Raw genomic sequence first — 18,881 nt, 5'->3', positions numbered from 1 at the left:
CTATGTCTTCTGCTGTATAGATCCTGTATAGACTGGGTTATACAGGATGTTGGGAGTGATGGGAGATACAAATAGGGAAATACAATAAAACTTATTCCTCTAAGTAACCGCACTGAAATGCTTTTAAGCTGCTACTCCCCTAGAAAAAGAAAAATCAGCAGTTGACTAAATTATGTCTATTAGGGGGTTGTCTTTTTTTTTTCCTCGTAATTTAAACCTAATACAATCCATTTCTGCTTAAACATCAGAGTCCTACCCATTAATCTAGACAAAAAACATTTGCACCACATTTTGCTTGCTCTCTCTCTTATATCTCTGACCTTGAAACTGTAAGCTTATCATGGAAGGCAGGCAGACACTGATTCTGATTTTCTGCAATACTGGACAAAGTACTATTTATGCTGAACACTAAATCCTCCCTTCAAATGTTAGGCCACATTGATCCTAAATTGTGTTACCCTTGTTTCAGGAGACTGTGCGGTTTTCTTCAAGTGAATGCGATTTTTACAGGAAAAAGAGACCAACACCAAATATCTGACACCAAACCAGATTTTTCCAGGACCATTTATCCAATCACAAATGTTAGCAGATATCAAACCCATTTTGATGAGCTGCCTAGCATGTAATAGCTAAGAAACCAAAGCCTTCACTCATTCTCTATCAAACTAAAAGCATGGTTATATGGTCTCTATACAATGCAATCTCTTCACCTTTTTCTATGTATATAAAGTGAAGTAAAGGCATGTAAAGGACAAGACTTGGGTCCCTAATACCTTGAATAACGATACTGGGGGAAGAAAATCTTGCTGCTGGTATATAAGCTCCTCAAAACTTATTGTTCCAATCTTGTTTCAGTTCCTAAACATGCATTTTGCTTACATAGCTTCCCTATTTCTGCACACAGACCCACAGAACCCCAGTCCAAGCCACTGGTAGCATTATGTCTGACAGCTGGAGGAGTTTTGTATTTCAGCATTTGCAAGTGAAAAGTAGTGAGTGTAATTAGTAAGAAAGATACTTAGCAAATGCCCGTACATTCATAATCCTATGCAAGCACCAAGATGACTGCATCCCCACAGTAGCTCTGATGACTTTCATATACTTAGAATGGATTTAGCTCATCAAGAGAAATGCTAGACATGTCTCACTCTTTAAATATATTCATTTCCCTTTGAAATTGATTTAATGAGGAGGCTGATTTAGCCTATACAATCAACAGAATAAGACATTCAAAATGCATATTATATTACATTATATATATATATGCACGTACAAGCAGATACACAGCTATATTTGGGTATAAGCGTATATATAGACAAACTGATTCTGCTCCATTGGCTTTTCTGATCATCTTTCTACAGAAGACAGTTAAAACAAGTCCCTTCATTCCCTAAAAAAAAACCCTGGAATATGGCTTCCCTATTAATTGTTTATAGCACCCAAGGCCCTGAAAGTTAGCAGGGATTTCTGTATTAAAAAGGAACTCTGCAGTCTTTTCTAAGAGGATAGTTGTGCTGTAGCTATTGTCTACTTAGTAGACACTATATTATAAAGACACTCTCACCAAACAACTAAAATAAGTACTGTCCAATTGATTTCACCTATTGACACATCCCTTTCTGTATTTGAGAGAAAAGGTTAGGGTCTAATGCAATGTGTCTACAGGGTATTTAGAAACTGCCTAGATTTTAGAGGAAATTGGAGCAATTTGTTTTATGCTCGCTCACTTTTGCATTTTACTTACTAAGACTGAATGATTTTAATTTCTTTCCAGGGGAATAAGAGATCTGTAACAGTAACAGAAGCAAACCAGTTTCAATTCCATAATTACCAGATAGTAAAATGGGCAGGAGGGAAGTTTGGGAAGTATTTGTTTGAGGCAGAGTGTGCCGATTAAGTCAGAACACAATTGCTGAGAGGCATTAGCTACTTTCTATGGGCCACGTGCAATTTTTATGCAGAAGATGTGCAAAATGCAATTTTTCATATTGTGACCATACAAATCACCTTTGTAAGCAATTCATTATCTCTATTCTCACATTTTGCATAAGTCATCTCTTATTTGCAACACTCGTTTACATGTGATAACCTAAAAAAAGCATAATCTAATACCCAAGAACTGTAGTCACCACATGACTGCTTTCCATTCCTGTTCCATTCACTGTTTTTAATAGCAACATGCCTAGAAATGTGGAGAGGGGAATGATAACTGCCTGCAGCTATTTAAAAGGGTTTAGTTTAAAAAAAAGGGGAAGAATTAACTTAGCATAATAATGGGTATAGCTCTGAGTTATGGGATAAAATTGAGAAATAGAAGATAATGGTTGAGTGTTGAGAGAAGTGGGAAAAGAAGACAAAGAGGAAAGAGTGAGACCTATTAATCTATAGAGTAATCTCCAAAGGGGAATAATATAAGCCCCATTTCTTGACATTTAAAAGTAGCCTGAACAAAAAGTGATTAAATGTACATGAGGGAACAATACTGCATTATCAAAAAGAATAACGAAGTGATCTAACAGAGCTTTGCTGCCGGAGTGTCCACTGATACACAGCGATAAAGATCTCTTTTGATGAAAAAACAGGACAGTTAGGACTTGTTAGCTCTGATCAGAGGTTTAGACCTGTCATTCTAATGAAAAATATTCTAGCCTTCCCCTGCTCCCTTCTTAAACCCTTTCCTTTCCTCTAGCACATCAGTGTCTGCTGTGTGATGAGCTTCATCATACTGCATCAGGAATAGAAGAAAGAAACCCATAACGCTGGGGAGTCAACAGCTTCAACCATCCCTCTGATGGATTATGGTACTATAAGAAAGCCTGCAGATGGTAAAGCAGCATTGATGACTGTACTATTAAAACTTTCTCAATGTATTTATTGCATAAAGTCATAATGGACATTAGGCTCAACATGAGCTAGAAATGTGTCCTTCCAGCTTCCTGACTACATTGGAAGTGCCATGAGCGGGTTGAGGGACATGATCCATCCCCTTTGCTCAACAATGGTGAAGACACATCTTGAGTGCGCATTCAGGTCTGGGCATGCCAGTAAGAAAGAGGCAAGGATATATTAGAGTGAGTCCAGCAAAGAGCGATGAAGGTGATTAAGGTATTGGACAACGTGATGTATGAGGAGAGGTTGAAAGACCTGGGACTGTTCAGCCTGGAGAAGAGACAGCTCAGGGGAATCTTAATATGTATAAATAGCTGACTGGGTGAGGAGGGAAGAAGATGGAGTTAAGAAGAGATGAGACTCTTCTCATTATCTCCTACTGAAAGGAGGAAGAGCAAAACTGAAACCAAACAATTCCATTTAAACACAAGAAAACACCATTTTCATTGTGACAATGGTTGAACGCTGGCACAGGTTGCACAGAGCAGTTGTGGCATGTTCAGCCTCGGAAATAATCAAACCTGGACTGGACACAGGTCCTGAGCAACCTGCTCTGGCCATCCTTGCTTTGAGCAATATGGTTGGACTGTATCATCTCCAGCAGTTACTCCCAACCTCAGCAATTCATGATTTCATGGTTCAAATAAGCCATATTTGAGTTGTTGAGAAAAGAAGTTTCCTTGCAGAGTGTTATTCACCAGAGGAACTGTGAAGTTCTCCTTTTCACTTTGCACTGCAAGCAGCTCTAACTTACCAGCTATAAGACATTTATAGTGTGTTGTCATTTTGAGCAACTATTCGAAATTTGTACGAGATTGATATGTAAAATATGTTTCTCTCCACAATCTTCTCAGAGAAATGCAGATGGATATATTCAGTATCCTAGACATGTTTTTTTTTCCAATGGAAAGAGTGAAACATCATTTCTGCCTTACTTCTGGGTGATATAGTTGATAGAATCTAAGACATTTCGAACAACAACAAAAGGTAGTGAAATATAGATTTCTTGTTAACAGTCTTTCTTATAAACAGACGTGATTTTGTATCCAAGATTTGCAGACACTGACCTGTAGCCAAGGTTTAGCCCTTATCCCTTCCTAAGGCAGCATCCTTAGACATGTAACTTCATATGAAAGAGGGGCAGGGCTATAGGGATGCTAACACAGGGAACTTTTACCACTGCCACAGATCAAGGCAGTTACTGCAGTGAATTGAATACAGTTGATTTAATTTTAGCCCCCATGGGCTTAGGTTCACATCTTTTTCACCAGTTCAAAGAAATACCTAGGCTGAATAGCCCACCCACATTTTTATTTTAATTATTACTATTATTTTGAGTTTTTAAAGAAAAAATTTCTCTATTGCACCCATCATCTAGAATAACTAAAATCACCATATAACTCTGATTCAATAACAAGTTTTTGGTAGATTTGGTTTTATGCCCACAGCTGGTTTGGTTTGCTTAGAGAGCTGCATTCATAACTACATATTAAGGACAGAAAGAAAAGGGGATACAGAGACAGACATGCAGGTGTTCACACATGGCATGCACACGAATTAGAGTCAAAAGAGAAAACAAGCACCTTATCCAATAATAGCAACTATGTATATTTTGGTAAGGAGATAGGTCTCTTAAAAAGAGGTCTGCAACAGGATAATGACTTCACAAAACGTGACTGACAGTTACTGCACTACCTCTTTAATCATGTTCTTATTTCTATCAGGAATGCGTTATACTTTCATCATGTTTCAAACACACATTAGAGCTGAATGTGCTACTGAAGTTTCAAAGGAATGAATAAACATTGTGTAGAGCTAAATGGGCTCATATGTTTAGTGAACACATGAAAAAAAGGACCATGCTGTACCATACAGTCATACCACTAGAAAGAGCTGCTTTATCTGCTGTAGCTGGTGTTCCCAGAAACAGCCTGTCTTGTAAGTGACATTTTACATTGAATTTATTACTTATGGGCTTCTGTGCTGAATACAGAATCGCAGAATCATAGAACAGTTTGGGTTAGAAAGGACCTTAAGATCATCTAGTGCCAACCCCCCTGCCATGGGCAGGGACACCTCACACTAAACCATGGCACCCAAGGCTCTGTCCAAACTGGCCTTGAACAGTGCCAGGGATGGAGCATTCACAGCTTCCCTGGGCAACCCATTCCAGTGCCTCACCACCCTCACAGTAAACAATTTCCTCCTTATATCCAATCTAAACTTCCCCTGTTTCAGTTTTAACCCATTACCCCTTGTCCTATCACTACAGTCCCTAGTGAAGAGTCCCTCTCCAGCATCCTTATAGGCCCCCTTCAGGTACTGGAAGGCTGCTATGAGGTCTCCATGCAGCTTCTCCTCTCCAGGCTGAACAGCCCCAACTTTCTCAGTCTGTCTCCATACAGGAGCTGCTCCAGCCCCTGATCATCCTCATGGCCTCCTCTGGACTTGGTTCTCTAAGTATGAAGCAGGGTTACATCAGGCACATGTGCATTAGATGCTCCCCAAATGTCCAGTCCAACTTCTATAGCAGACAGAGGAGCCTTGAGACTTTTTACTTTCATTTTCTACAGTGGAACTGTTTTCAGCTCACCAATTCTACCACTTGTGTTTTATCTGCTACCCAGAGTTTCTTTTCCTGCATTGAAGATACTACAGAGCCCTCATTGGAACTAGGATTTCAAGTCCTTCAGTTAGAACTGGGAACATAAATATATTTGTGGGTTTGGGTTAATAATATTTCTGAATTTTGGCATTTAAAATTAAAGCAAAGCCAAATACCATTATTCTAAAACCACAGAAATGTACATGAAAATCATCTAAACAACTACTTGCCCCAGCTTGGGGGGTGTGTGTGTTTGTGAATACTTAAACTGATACTACAAGTGATGCCTCTTCACAATACACTAAAAATTAGCATATGAGGTGTTAATGATTCCCCAGTGACAGATTTAATTGAACATCCAGCAAGAATTCACAGCAGAGTAGAACTTGCCATGATTGGCTTTGATGATCACAGTGAAATAAGAACTGTTGAAGCTTGAAGATTGGATTGAATTTTAGGAATTTTGTATTTTAAAAGAAGTCAGTTTAATTGGGAAGGGGTTATCTTGTAGGTGGGCTCTTGTATTCAGTTACACTGGTTCTGTCTGCAATATAATATGGAACTATAATTCCAAACTATAGTTTGGAACTTGATGATCTTAAGGTCCTTTCCATCCCTATTCTACTATTCTATGATTTGCAGTCCTGGTCTCCATGATCTCCAGGCTATAGGCGGCACTTAAATTTATTCCCCATCTGTACACTCATACATTCTTTCAAAGCAAGGTAGGAACATGGAAAGAAGTTTGTGTATCCAGGTCCCATCCCTACAGGGATTTAGGCTATGAACAACAATGCAGCTATTAAAGATAAGAACAAATAAGAGAAATTCTGAGGAGGTTGTTCATCATGAAACTCTCTTTAAGAATGTTATTCATCATCCTCTGTCAAAGGGCCTAGAGTAATGGCAAAAAAAATACCTTCAACCTTAAAACAATTTATTCAAATGCAATCACTGCACAAAAGTGTGTTTTAGCTATATGGGAAATTGAAAAGGCCCACATCATTACAATGATAGAAGACAAAATATGAAACATGTCTGTGCTTTACAAAGATTAATTTGCACACTTTCAGAACATTTGTGTATATGAATGTCATGTCCCTGTCCATGGCAGGGGGGTTGGAACTAGGTGATCTTAAGACCCTTTCCAACCCTAACTATTCAATGATTCTATGGTTTGACCCCAGCCAGCAACTAAGCACCACACAACGGCTTGCTTATCCCCAGCCTCACTCCAGCAGTATGGAGAGAAGAGAATTGGAAAGGTAAGAGACAGAAATCTTGTGGGTTGTGATAAGAACATCTTAATAATTGAAATAAAATATTGTACAACAATTATAATGAACAGGAAAATAACAAGGAATGAGAATTAAAACCCAAGAAAAATAAATGATGCAAATGAAGACAATTTCTTACCATCAACTGACTCACTCCCTATCGATCCCCCATCAGCAGCCTCCCTGGTCTATCTCCCCCCAGCTTTACATGCTGAGCATGACCTCATGTGGTTATGACATCATATGGTTTGGAATATCCCTGTGGTCAGTGGGGGTCAGCTGTCCTTCCTGTATCCCCTCCCAATTCCTTGCATACCTCCAGCCCACTCTCTGGTGGGGTGGTGTAAGGAGTAGAAAAAGCCTTGACGTTGTGTAAGCACTGCCCAGCAATAAGGAGAGTATCCCCGTGTGATTAACATTGTTTTCAACACAAATCCCCCCAGAAGCCCCATTCCAGCTACTGTGAAGAAAATGAACTCTACTCCAGCCAAAGGCAGAAGAGTCAGTGAAATAAGATCTGCAACTTTGGGAAGATGCAGTACATTTTTCATAGGTAATACAGTGTCTCAGTTTCAAAGCATAAAATTCAAATCAAGTGTAGTTATGGCATTCTGGCCTGTGCTTATGCTAGAAAATAATTCTCCCTCTGAATCTTATTATAAATAGGAAGCTTTGGAGATTGTGATCTTTGCCAATGTGTTCTAATAGGAAATGAAGAAAATTGAGGGTTTCAAAAGAAGGGCAATCTTAATTTCTACAGTGGAGATTGAGTGTCTGACATACCCCAGGTATGAAAACACCGCAGATCCATCATGGCATTTTGAACTCATCCCCCAGTAAGCTCCTAATCTCATGCAATTTGCAGTTCAGGGACTTCTGAGACCTTTCTGCTCCTGCAAGCATGGTCAAAGATGTCTCAGAAGAATTAGGACAATCTGGTAATATCTTTGGAGGTTATCAAGAGACAAATGTAATTTTCTCCCTGTGCTCTGAATTTCGAAAGAGAAAAGCTTGTGTTAGAAGGTTCATATTTAGTAATTTTAAAAAATCATTATAATTAATCCCATAAATCATAAGGAAAATGAAAACTCGCATCCTTTTCACGCTAAAGAAAACCAGTTCATATATGGTCTTGAAGGTACCATTTTCTCTCACCACATCATTCCTTATTTAGCATACTTATGAATGTAACTAGACCAGCTGGCCAAATGTAATAGTAAGTACTCTCTTCCTGATAATTTCCTGCTTCTTTCCACTTTTGCCTGCCAGTAGCTTATGGATTTCTTAATTTTAATTTTCAGCTAATAATAATCACAAAAAAATATAGTAAATAAAACTTGTATGACTATGTTGGTTACAGTATTCATTTAGGCAGCAATCAAAACAAACAGCATGCATCTGTTCACCAGCAGGATATATCTTTCTTATGCATTTTCCAGAGGAATATATTTCCCGCTACACATGAAAATAACTGTAATATATACTGGTTTTTAAAAGTCTACTTTAAATTGGCACATTAAATAGAGCTCAACAGCTTTGATTTTTGTTTCTGGAGGTCCATAAGCTTAGTGAGTGGATCAGAGACACAGTGTAGAAGATAGTAGGAAGTAGGCATGTAGAAGATATAGTAGGAGTGTAGAAGATATATGAAGATGTGGTAAGCACACACAACTGTATAAAATGTCTTGTGTGCCTTGTTTCAGCATATGCAGAAATCCTCCTCTCCCTCCCCAAACTCCAGTTTTGAGCAAAGTTCTTTTAGCCATGTTTAAAGGCATGAAAAATTATAGGTAAAGCAATCAGTATTTTGTATACAATGCCTACAATCTAACTACACAACCATAGTTTAGTGTGAAACAGATTGGTCTTTCTCTATGTGATTAGATTTCTTTTTCAGACCTCAAGCGTTGGCTGTAATTTGCAGACACGTAAAAGTGTAGAAGCACGTCATATATAAATTAGTAAAGCCACGAAATAACAGGCCCATTTGGAACTCTTTCATTCTTACCAATCACCAATCTGAAACCTCCCATCTAGGAGATGTACAGGAGTTCAAGCAGCATATTACTCTGTATAAACACCTTTTTACTACACTCTGACAGCTTTTGACAAATGTAACACAGAGCAAAATCATTTGCAATGACTGCATCTGCCTTTTTAGAATCCCTGATTAGAACTGCAAAGATTGGGTATTTATTTAAAAGTCAAGACTACGTTCAGCAGATTTTGTGAAGTGTGAACAGTGAAGTCACTTCAATGCCATCTAAGTAGAATTCAAGCAGTTTCTACTTTCCTAACCTACACCTTTGGTATTTTATCTTATTCCCAAAGACATTTGGCAAGTAACTTGTGGTAACAAACCCTTGTGAATTAATTCACAGCATCACCTCTGAAATAATGTGCTGGCTTGTTTTGCCTGGGTAATGTTGTTACACCCTGACTGTATAACAATGCTTAGGATCACTTGGATTGTGAATACTTCAATCAGTGCACGTGATTAAATATTTATTCTGAACTTAGTAGCTGACTGAACATTTCTTCCCATGCTACCTCAACACAAAACTTCTTGGGTCCTCCTGGTGCTGAAAAAAGGTAAAATACTTGTACTGGTTGGCCAGCTCTAGTACTCAGTCTAGATCAGTCTAGATCATTCAGGGTGATGATGATGAAATTAGTGAGTCAGTTACAGAGAAAAAAAGAATGGATTCACACTCCCAACCTTTGACATAAAGCTAAGCATAAAGATGTCTCTACTAAAACCAATGAACCAAGTTTTCTGTGAACCAGCTGGTTTTCTCTGTGTAAGGTCTCAACTAGGTGCTCTCTTGCCAATAACCATAGAATCATGGAATGGTCTGGGTTTCAAAGGACCTTAAGGTCTTCCAGTCCCAACCCCCTGCCATGCACTAGACCATGTTGCCCAAGGCTCTGTCCAGCATGACCTTGAACACTGCCAGGGATGGAGCATTTACCACTTCTTTGGGCAACCTGCTCCAGAGCCTCACCACCCTCACAGTAAAGAACTTCTTCCTTATATCTAACCTGAACTTCCCTTGTTTAAGTTTAAACCCATAATCGTTATCAACATCTGATGAGCAACCAATTCTAGAAATAAAAACTTCAGGCTCTTTGAAATTAGGTTACTGAGAGATGCAAGCAACGCAGCTTTTATCCAGGCCACTAGTGTTAACCTAGTTCTCTTGCTTATTCCTTTTACCTACTATTTTCAAAAGGTACCTTAAAGTACAAGAAACAAATCATATTATCTGATTCAATATTCTCAGTCAAGTTGCTGTTAGAGACACAACAACAGAATTATCTCCATTATCTGCTAATTTAATCATATTGACCTCCTTTCCCTCTGCTTCTTGCTAAGGACTCTACCATTTAGTAGTTTGCCTGAGCAGATAGATGCCTGTGCCTCCTATGCAACACTTCCCAGCTTCAGGGCTACACCTCCCTGAGATGATTCCCTATTATCTTTTCCCAGAAGACCATTTCCTTCACAGCCTTAAGATGTTTTTGTGATGCAGGATTCCTGAGGAATTCTATACTACCTGCAACACCCGCATCCCTCAAACTATGGTATGCAGAAACACAAACCCTTATTCATTATCACCAAAGTCAGCACCTTTATCTTTGGACCCTGCTCTTCCATATATTTCACAGCACTCACTGCAGTAAACAGGAGCAGTTTCTCCTCTCCTCTCCTACCTGAGAACAGAAAGTCGCCTTTTACTAATTTTTTTCTTTCTGGAAAGGATGAAACTTTTTCTAATTACCTGGGGTGTGATCCTGTAATCAAAGTCACACATGTTACAGGACAGATAAGAAAAAGCCATGGGCTTAATGAAGAGGAAGAAAACTTGGCTAGAACATGGAACTGAAAGGCAGGAGGTTTGGGATTTATTCCTATCATTACTATTTGCTTTTACATGATCACTGTCAAGTCATTTAACCTCTGTATCTCAAGCTCCTCTATATACAGCACAAAAAAAAAAGAATTAAGAAGAACATTCGCTGTTCCAGTTGGCTATTTCATGGAGTGAGGCCTAATTAAACCCAGTAATGTGTTTTGAGATCCTTGGATAAAAGGTACTATAAAATGCCCCAACTATTAATTGCTTTCCACTCCCTAGTAGGTTTTAAGTCACATATCTCTCAGAATCACGGATCTCTATTAAACAAAGATTGCTAACAGTGTGCAATCCTGCAGCTGTTGGCTTTTTAATTTCAGAAACAGATGTCTTGTGAGATAGAGCCATCCTTGCTTATGATCTAACCTAAAATCTCAGCTAATACCTTCAAACTTCCGAACAAGAAGGGAAACAACATGCTGCTAACCCACGTTCATATTTTTCTCCACATTCTTCTGGCTTTCTGTATTAAGTCTACCACCTTAGAATATATGCTTCTGCTGAGGTGGATTAAATCTAATCTAAAGTAGGGGAGGTTTTATTTGTTTTGTTTTCCTCACATTCTGGCTAGAGAATCTTCAGGAGGAGATGGAGTGTGTATTGTATAACACCTTCTACTTCTCAGATTACCAAACTGACATGCTTCACAGAATCAGCACAGTCTTGCATGAATCCCAAGCAGTCAGATAGTTTCTTCTAAGCATGTGCATGGATGTGAACCACTATGTAACACAATCACCTCTCCTTTGGTTACCCTTTCTTCCTATAGGGTTACAACAGACAAAACAGCACATAGTGGCCCAAAACCTGGGTTAAACTTCTCCTTAAATGACTGCTTGATTTCTTGCTACTCTGGCAAAACCTGACCTATTTGATTATCAAGAGAACCACGAAATCTATAGACTGTCACCTTACCCGCAACTTCCTAGACACTGCTGGAAGGTATCTGCTTAATCCTCTATTGCTTTGGGCTGAATGAACAGTTGCTTCTCAAGAAGGCCCAAACACAAATCCAAACACACCTTTAAAGAAACGACCATCCTGGCATTGTACCATACACCCGTCATCCCAGACTGACAACAGCTGGGTTTTTTAATACATAACACATGTCCAAGAACAGTGTAGCTTGGCAAAAATATTCCACAGAACTATACAAAAGTCCAATATTCTTCAAGCTGAATTAAAACTCTTTGATGAGCTGGATTTGTGTAATGAAACATGAAGGCAGAAGGGAGAAGAAACATCTCTTTGAAAATAGGCAAACCACACTGTTGCTCAGTTTTGAAGCCAGCATTGATACTGTGAGCCCCCTTTAGCTACCTGAGCACAATTTATAAACATGTTTTGGCTAAGATATTGCTACAGAGACATGCAGCATTGCTTTAGGTGGTATCTTTCATCTTCCCCAGTAACCCCAACTAAAGAAACACAACTTGCACTTTGTGTAGGTGTACAGCAAGCAGGACACATCACTTGTCTGTAGTATGAGGATGTGCAATGCCAAAGCCAGAAAGAACTTCCCAGCTTGATCTAAACAACTGCACTGGTATTGCAAGGAAGATGCAAAAAGTCAAGTTCCAAGTACATTTTCATGTAAAATGGATTTATACAGGTGATTCTGGGCTGGAGAAAGAGACTGTTCATCACTAGGCAGCAATCGTCCATAGAGCCATGTCAGAAAAACATCAATGATGATGAATGCAACTTTTTTACAGTAAAACTGCATTTTTAAACATTTCCAGGGATAAATTATACCTTTTTCTCCAGCAAAAGCAGGATTAATCACTTCCCCTCGACCTGGGGTCTGCTATAAAATAGGAACCAGCTTGTAGCATTCAAACATAGGTGAGAGTTGCCAGCCTCTGCCCTGGGCTGTATTTAACTCTTTATTTATTGAAAATGCTCCAGCTGCAGCTGGAATCTCTCTGTTCTATATTTATTATTTTTTAAACCATAAGGAAATGGGAATGCTAAAACCATTTTTGATCAACGGATTCAGCCTTGAAAGGTTTCAAGGTGTGGCTGACTGCCATTTCTGCAGAGTGACTCTTTTAACTCCACTCTCCCATCATTAGCAGCTCAAACAAATGTTTTCTGGAAGGAAATCTGAACTTTCAGTTTCTTTGTCAGCACTACTGCTACGGTTTCAATCCTCAGACAGTGAAACACCAGAACACGATACATATGCAATCCTGCAACTGCCACTACATAATGTAATAGTAATATTTTCAAGGTTACAAGTCCTATTTCAGTGTTTTATTTCAAGCTGTTCCCAGTAATTACATAGTAGAGCACCTGTGCTGCATGAGCATCAAGGCTTTTAAGGCCAGAAATTTTACAGACAGAAAGAACACTTACTTTTACCTTAAATTGATTTCATTTTTTTTCATTCAAACAATCCATCAGAACAGTCAACACCCAGATTTGTGAGTATGTTTAGACATGAGAAGGAGAAAATTAAAAGGTGACTTATACAGCAGCAGCTCTAATTGGCATTATTCAAGCTGGTGAAGTACAGATAAAGAGCACAGAAATGAAAAGCTGGAGCTCAGTTCCAAAGAGCCCTTTTCAAGAGGTTTCAGATTCTACTAATCATATAGAAAAGGACTATTATAACTACTTATATTTCCATATAATTGAGATATACAGAGAAGTATGTCATTTGTCAATTCACTCACCTAACAGTAAGGCATATAAACAACAAGATTTACTAAAGAGTTTATGATTCCTAGTGTGTGGAAGCAGCTGCTACTTCTTGTAATTGATCTACTGAGCTCATCATAGTTTTCTTCCCAGTCACTAATTTCTTGTCTATCCCAAACAATATTATGCCCACACATGTAGTACAGTTGCTGTGTATGTTCATCACAGCTATTTTGTAGTATGCTCAGACGCCTTCAGATCCCCAGTATGGCAGTGTTTTGCTGCTAAAAGCATCAATCTGCAACCTAAGTCAGTTGATATATCTAGTCTCATAATGAATGCAATACAGGGGCTGTTGATTTTGAATGGGGTATCTGAGTCACACTGTTTTAGAGGAAACAGGGTAACTGGATATTGTCTTTATATTTTTTACACATTGAGACTGCAGTTTGAGTTTTATGACTGTAAATGAGAGTGTCTGGTCAGGGATTCAGCTTCCACCAAGGTTGATACTGCCTCTTCCTAATTTAGACAACTTCCAGGTTGATACTGCCTCTTCCTAATTTAGACAATAAAGACTTTACCTGGTGAAAACTGCATTGGTTGCTCACTATAACATACATACAGACGTGTGTTTATCCACTCTCTGTCTCCCAACCCTTTCTCCTATCCCCTCACTTCCTTTCTACACAACCGTTTTCTTTAAGGACAGCAATTTTACATCTAATTGATGCTCCAGATCCAGGGGCAGCCAATTAGGGACGAGTAGGGCTAGTAGAGAACCCAGGGGACAACCAAATCCAGAAGTTTATTCCAACATTATACCTGACAGAAGTTTCTTCAGCCTATTCTGAAAGTCCTTCAGTGAACATCTCCAGAACACATCCAAGCTGTTGACCCCAACACCTTATTTTCCCCAACCTGGCCAAGCTTTCTGTCGCTACCTAAGTTTAGTTTAAATTCCCTACCTTTCAATCTGTCTAGTATGAATCCAGCAGAAAGAGACAATATCTACTTCTTTTTCTAACAGCCTATTATGTATTTGAAGCTCATCAATCCCCTTTCACCATAAACCATCTCAAGCACTTCTCCCTTTCTTTTAGGTCTTATTCATGAACCTCTCATAGCTCACCCTTGTTTTGTCTCTGAGGTCTATGTCCAGCTGGTCCATAGCTTTCCTGAAATGTCCCAGGGTGAACATTCCCTGAGGTTGTACCAATACCAAGCAGAGCAGAAGGATTATTTAGCAGCTTGCAGGCTGTACTTTAATTCACTGTAAAAGGACATTTGTCCTTTTTATGGAAACCTACTATTCTTCATTCATATTCACCTGTGGCATTTTATAAGCCCCTGCTAGGGAGACTGGACACAGGGTTCCCTCTGTAAAATCAGTCATGATTCCCCAAGTGAGCTTCGGTTTTGACCAGCATGTGAAAATCTGTGCCCTCCAGTGATCAAAGCAGTCAGTGATCACACAGACTTCTGAGAGCAAGTCAGACTCTAAAACAAAAGCCTTTAAAGGAAAATTTGAAAACGACAGGACAAATCATATGCACACCTATGGTATTAGGTACCTAATTATCTCCCACAGTTGGACCCTAACCTTGCTAAAGAAATCCCTCTTTCTTTTTTCTTGTTCCTCATCTTCCCTCAGCATCTTTAGAGTTCAGTTGCTCTTGTCCATTCTATAGTAAATCATGCTATTTGTCTTGAAGATTAAGTACCTTCACGTGTGTACATCATCTAAAGTTTTCTGATCATTACACCTATCACCTAACTACAAAGGCTCAGAGACCCTTAGAATAAGTGACTTCGGAAGGGACCTCTGAGTGCCTAGTCCAATCCTTGCCCAAAAGCAAGTCTAAGTGGATGAGGTTGCTGTGGGACTTGTCCAGTTGAGTTTCAAACAATATCTGTGGAAATAAACGCCCTTCTGTTAAGTAAAAGTTTGGACCCCTTCCTCCTGGTACATATCCAGGTGACATGTGAAAATACAGTGCAAAGGCATCTTATCTCTCCTTCATAAAGACTTAACAGAAAAAAAACCCCCACTTGTTTTAAACTAGTGACATTCCAAAGTGGCAAGTTTTTCCGGGGCTAACATCAAATAAGATGTCTTTTTTATAGGTAGAACATGTACCTCCTTACAGAGCAACCTGGCAAGTCAAATCTGGTGATTTCGCCTTGAGTTCTGCTGTTTTAAAGCCATAACTCTTTGCCTCATCATCAGATACAAAATCCCTAACAATGTTTGAAAGGCGGATTTTACCCCCAGTTGATGGAAGCAGCAATCAGCACTGAGGACAGTATTGGAAATGCAAGAGTTAAAGCAGCTCCATTAGAAACTAAAGTTATGTTTTACATTATTTCATTTTTGTTAAGTTTTTTTTTTCTTTTTAAGAAATAAGTCTTATGAGCCTTAATGGGTTTTAGTCATTCTTAACAGCTACCTAATGAGCTCTCCAATTATGTAAAGAAGAGCAATTCAGTTCTACATTACTGTATCCCCTCACAGAAACCCCGTTCTTCCTCTTCAGAAATGACTCATGCAAGGTCATACAATAAACCAGAGGCAGGAATAGGACTAGAGCGCAGGTGTTCCTTAGTAGCAACCTTATAAGTAATACTTTAATTGAGGTGTGATTGTCTTAATACTATTTAAATGCTTTTAATATCTGACACACATTTATCAGCTACAGATACAAACTGCACTCATGTTTATAGCCCCACGCTTTTTGGCGTCGCAACAAACCAAAAGCACATCAGTAAATACCAATAAATTACGTACCAGTAAATTAGAGTAAATACAACCCCCAAACTAAGAAAGAGCAAGAAGCTTTCTGACTCCTTCAGAAGCCCATGAAACTGATTTTTCCACATTTCTTATGATGGAGCATCTGTAGATAAAACAACCTCCAGAACATCATGATGCACAGAGGCACAAAATAAAACTGAAAACATGTCTCTGAAGGGAGGGAGGAAACACAATCTAATAATACTGAAGTTATTTGGTAAAGGCAAAGGGAACTGTAAATATTTAAAACATCCTTTGTTTTCAGTAAATAGGTAATTGAACATGATCGAAGCCTTCCTTTGCATAGCTTGACATGAAACATTGAAAAAGTGAAAAAAGAATATACAAGTGGCTTACCAGAAAGCCTGTTTGCTAGGTTGGTATTTCATCCAATACTTGTATGACACTCTGTCTCCAACAGAATCCATATACTATTACCAGGGTCCTATACAAAGATAAAGACAAAACACACTGTCATTCTTTGAGGAACGATGCAAATAAGAAATACAAGTAGAATACTAGTTAGAAATATTGTATGTTCCTAAAATTTCATACCATATCTACTAGAAGAGTGTAGCTACTATTATAAAGAATTTCAGCTAAGATAAGTATTGGGAGAAATTACATTTGAAAATAACATAGCAAGTTACTGACAGATGGGTAGGTTTTATTTCATCAAAAATAGTTGATAATTCTATATTATAAAAAAAAATACATTCATGCTATGAAATGGATAAAAACCACGTTGTATCCATCTACTTGAATGCAGAGATGTTTCTGGTACTGTTTAAAAATTGAATGTCAATCTTACAAGAAAGCTGAAAATTAGTTGAGAAAGAAAAAGAGTAACTTGTGCTGCTCTACTTTACCTCCTTAAAGCTTAGTCTCAGCTAGCTATTAGACTCTACTCTGAAGCTGGTATTTAAGGAGCAGCACCTCTAAAGCAAATCACCTGTGGGGATGCTCCTCCCTTCACACAGGTTGTTTAAATGGTCGGTTCAGAGTGAACTACCAGCTAGTTAGTTTAGACAGCATGAATCCTAGCCAGAAGGTGCAGGGAAAATAAGAAGAACAGAAATATAGAAATGAAATTGTCCATTTTAATCACAGCAATGTTTAACTGTCTCCGATTCCTGCAGTCTGCAATGTGGCAGTGGTTCAGTAGGCAGACTCCTTGCTTGAAGTTCTGCTCTCAGATGAGAACTCAGGCTTTAATACAATTAACTCTCCCTGAACAGAACCATGACTTTAGGATCAGAAAAGTGCTGCAGATTAGACTTCAGGCACCTTTCTGATGCTCTCCACTGAGCTAATGAGAGAAGTAAATGGCCCAACTGTAAGACTGCTGTTTCAGCATGCACAGACCCTTATTCAAGACCCCTATTTGAATGCACTTTTCATATCTTAAACGTTAGTAGGACACATAAAGCTCAATGTTTATAAAAGAAACTGCCGTATATGCAGGGTACAACATAAATATTTTACAAGTGTGCAGAACCTGCTAAAAAAGACCTCTCACTTTTAGGAATGCATCCTTCCCACCAATAACCACCTCAGTGCCTGTAACCACTTCATGTAAAAGCAATAATCTTGCCAAATACGAGATGGTTGCTGAGATACAGCCTGATCTGCCCAACAAAGAGCAAATGTTTCAATCTGCTTTTAGTGAGTCCATCAGCATCCCTCATCCTAAACGCTCTTTAAGAGTATTTTCCCTCTTAATACACACCAATTAGAAGCAGGAAAAGCAGATGGACAAAATAAATTAGAGACTGCATACCAGCAATGCCTCAGATCAGCACCATTGGCAGATCTAAGCAGCACCAGCCAGTCAGTAGTCAGGAGAAGTATATACATGTTTTTTCCTCCATTCCTTTCCAGAACAAAACTGGGGAGGCACTGCAACTGTTGGAATATTCAGTTTGCAGGGCTGAAGAAAGCAGAAACATGGTCAGGGATGCACAAAACTTGCAGATAATATTTTGATTCCTTGATCTTTAGATTGGGTATAAGGAGGAAATTCTTTCCTGTTAGGGTGGTGAGGCACTGGAATGGGTTGCCCAGGGAGGTTGTGAATGCTCCATCCCTGGCAGTGTTCAAGGCCAGGTTGGACAGAGCCTTGGGTGACATGGTTTAGTGTGAAGTGCTCCTGCCCATGGCAGGGGGCTTGGAACTGGATGATCTTAAGGTCCTTTCCAACCATAACTATTCTATGTTTCTATGATCCCGCAAACACAATGAACACTTCAAACTTCCAGTGAAGAGATGGGCTTTCATTCTCTGCACTAATTATAGTTGCATGGTATGGAGATCTTACACATATGTTTTCCTCATATACATTGCTGAAAAGGTCCAGCTGTCACCAGCCAGTAGAAGATCTAAAGCTACCAGGTTTTCTAGGCTGATAAAGGCAAGTAGAACATCTTGCATAGTATAGTTGCTAGGAAGAAATTGGTACAATGACTTGTGGAAAAACAGGAGCAACTGCACAGCAAGAACCTTTTAATCACAAAGGATCAGGATAGTCATTCCTTGTAGTTGTCCATCCCTAAACACCCTATGCCAGGTAGACTGGCAACCTGGCTTTCAGCATTTGCATTGATGTGTAACATGGCATCTATGCCATCATCAAAATAAGTCCTAATGATTTTTAGGTTGGTTTGGTTGGTTGGGTTGGGTTTGGTTGGTTAGTGTTTTATGGTGATGGCTCCAGATCCTCCATGGTGTTGTCATTAATGGACAGCAATCCTAGTCTG

At 39.0% G+C, this 18,881-nt stretch overlaps 1 protein-coding gene across 1 annotated transcript in view; it reads right to left on the bottom strand.

The window, feature by feature from the left end:
• Positions 1-16,572, bottom strand: part of TENM4 (teneurin transmembrane protein 4) — a 759,599-nt gene extending 743,027 nt beyond the window's left edge. The window contains exon 1 of the mRNA XM_061458042.1: positions 16,483-16,572. The gene's annotated coding sequence lies outside the window, so the exon portion shown is untranslated. The remainder of the gene's footprint in view (positions 1-16,482) is intronic.
• Positions 16,573-18,881: the final 2,309 nt, after the last annotated feature.

This window comes from Pezoporus flaviventris, unplaced genomic scaffold, assembly GCF_033815535.1.
Source record: "Pezoporus flaviventris isolate CSIRO_AGI_PZ_B2104156 unplaced genomic scaffold, CSIRO_AGI_Pfla_v1 ptg000025l, whole genome shotgun sequence".
Classification (NCBI taxonomy): domain Eukaryota; kingdom Metazoa; phylum Chordata; class Aves; order Psittaciformes; family Psittacidae; genus Pezoporus; species Pezoporus flaviventris.
This window is presented reverse-complemented; position numbering and strand designations above follow the sequence as displayed.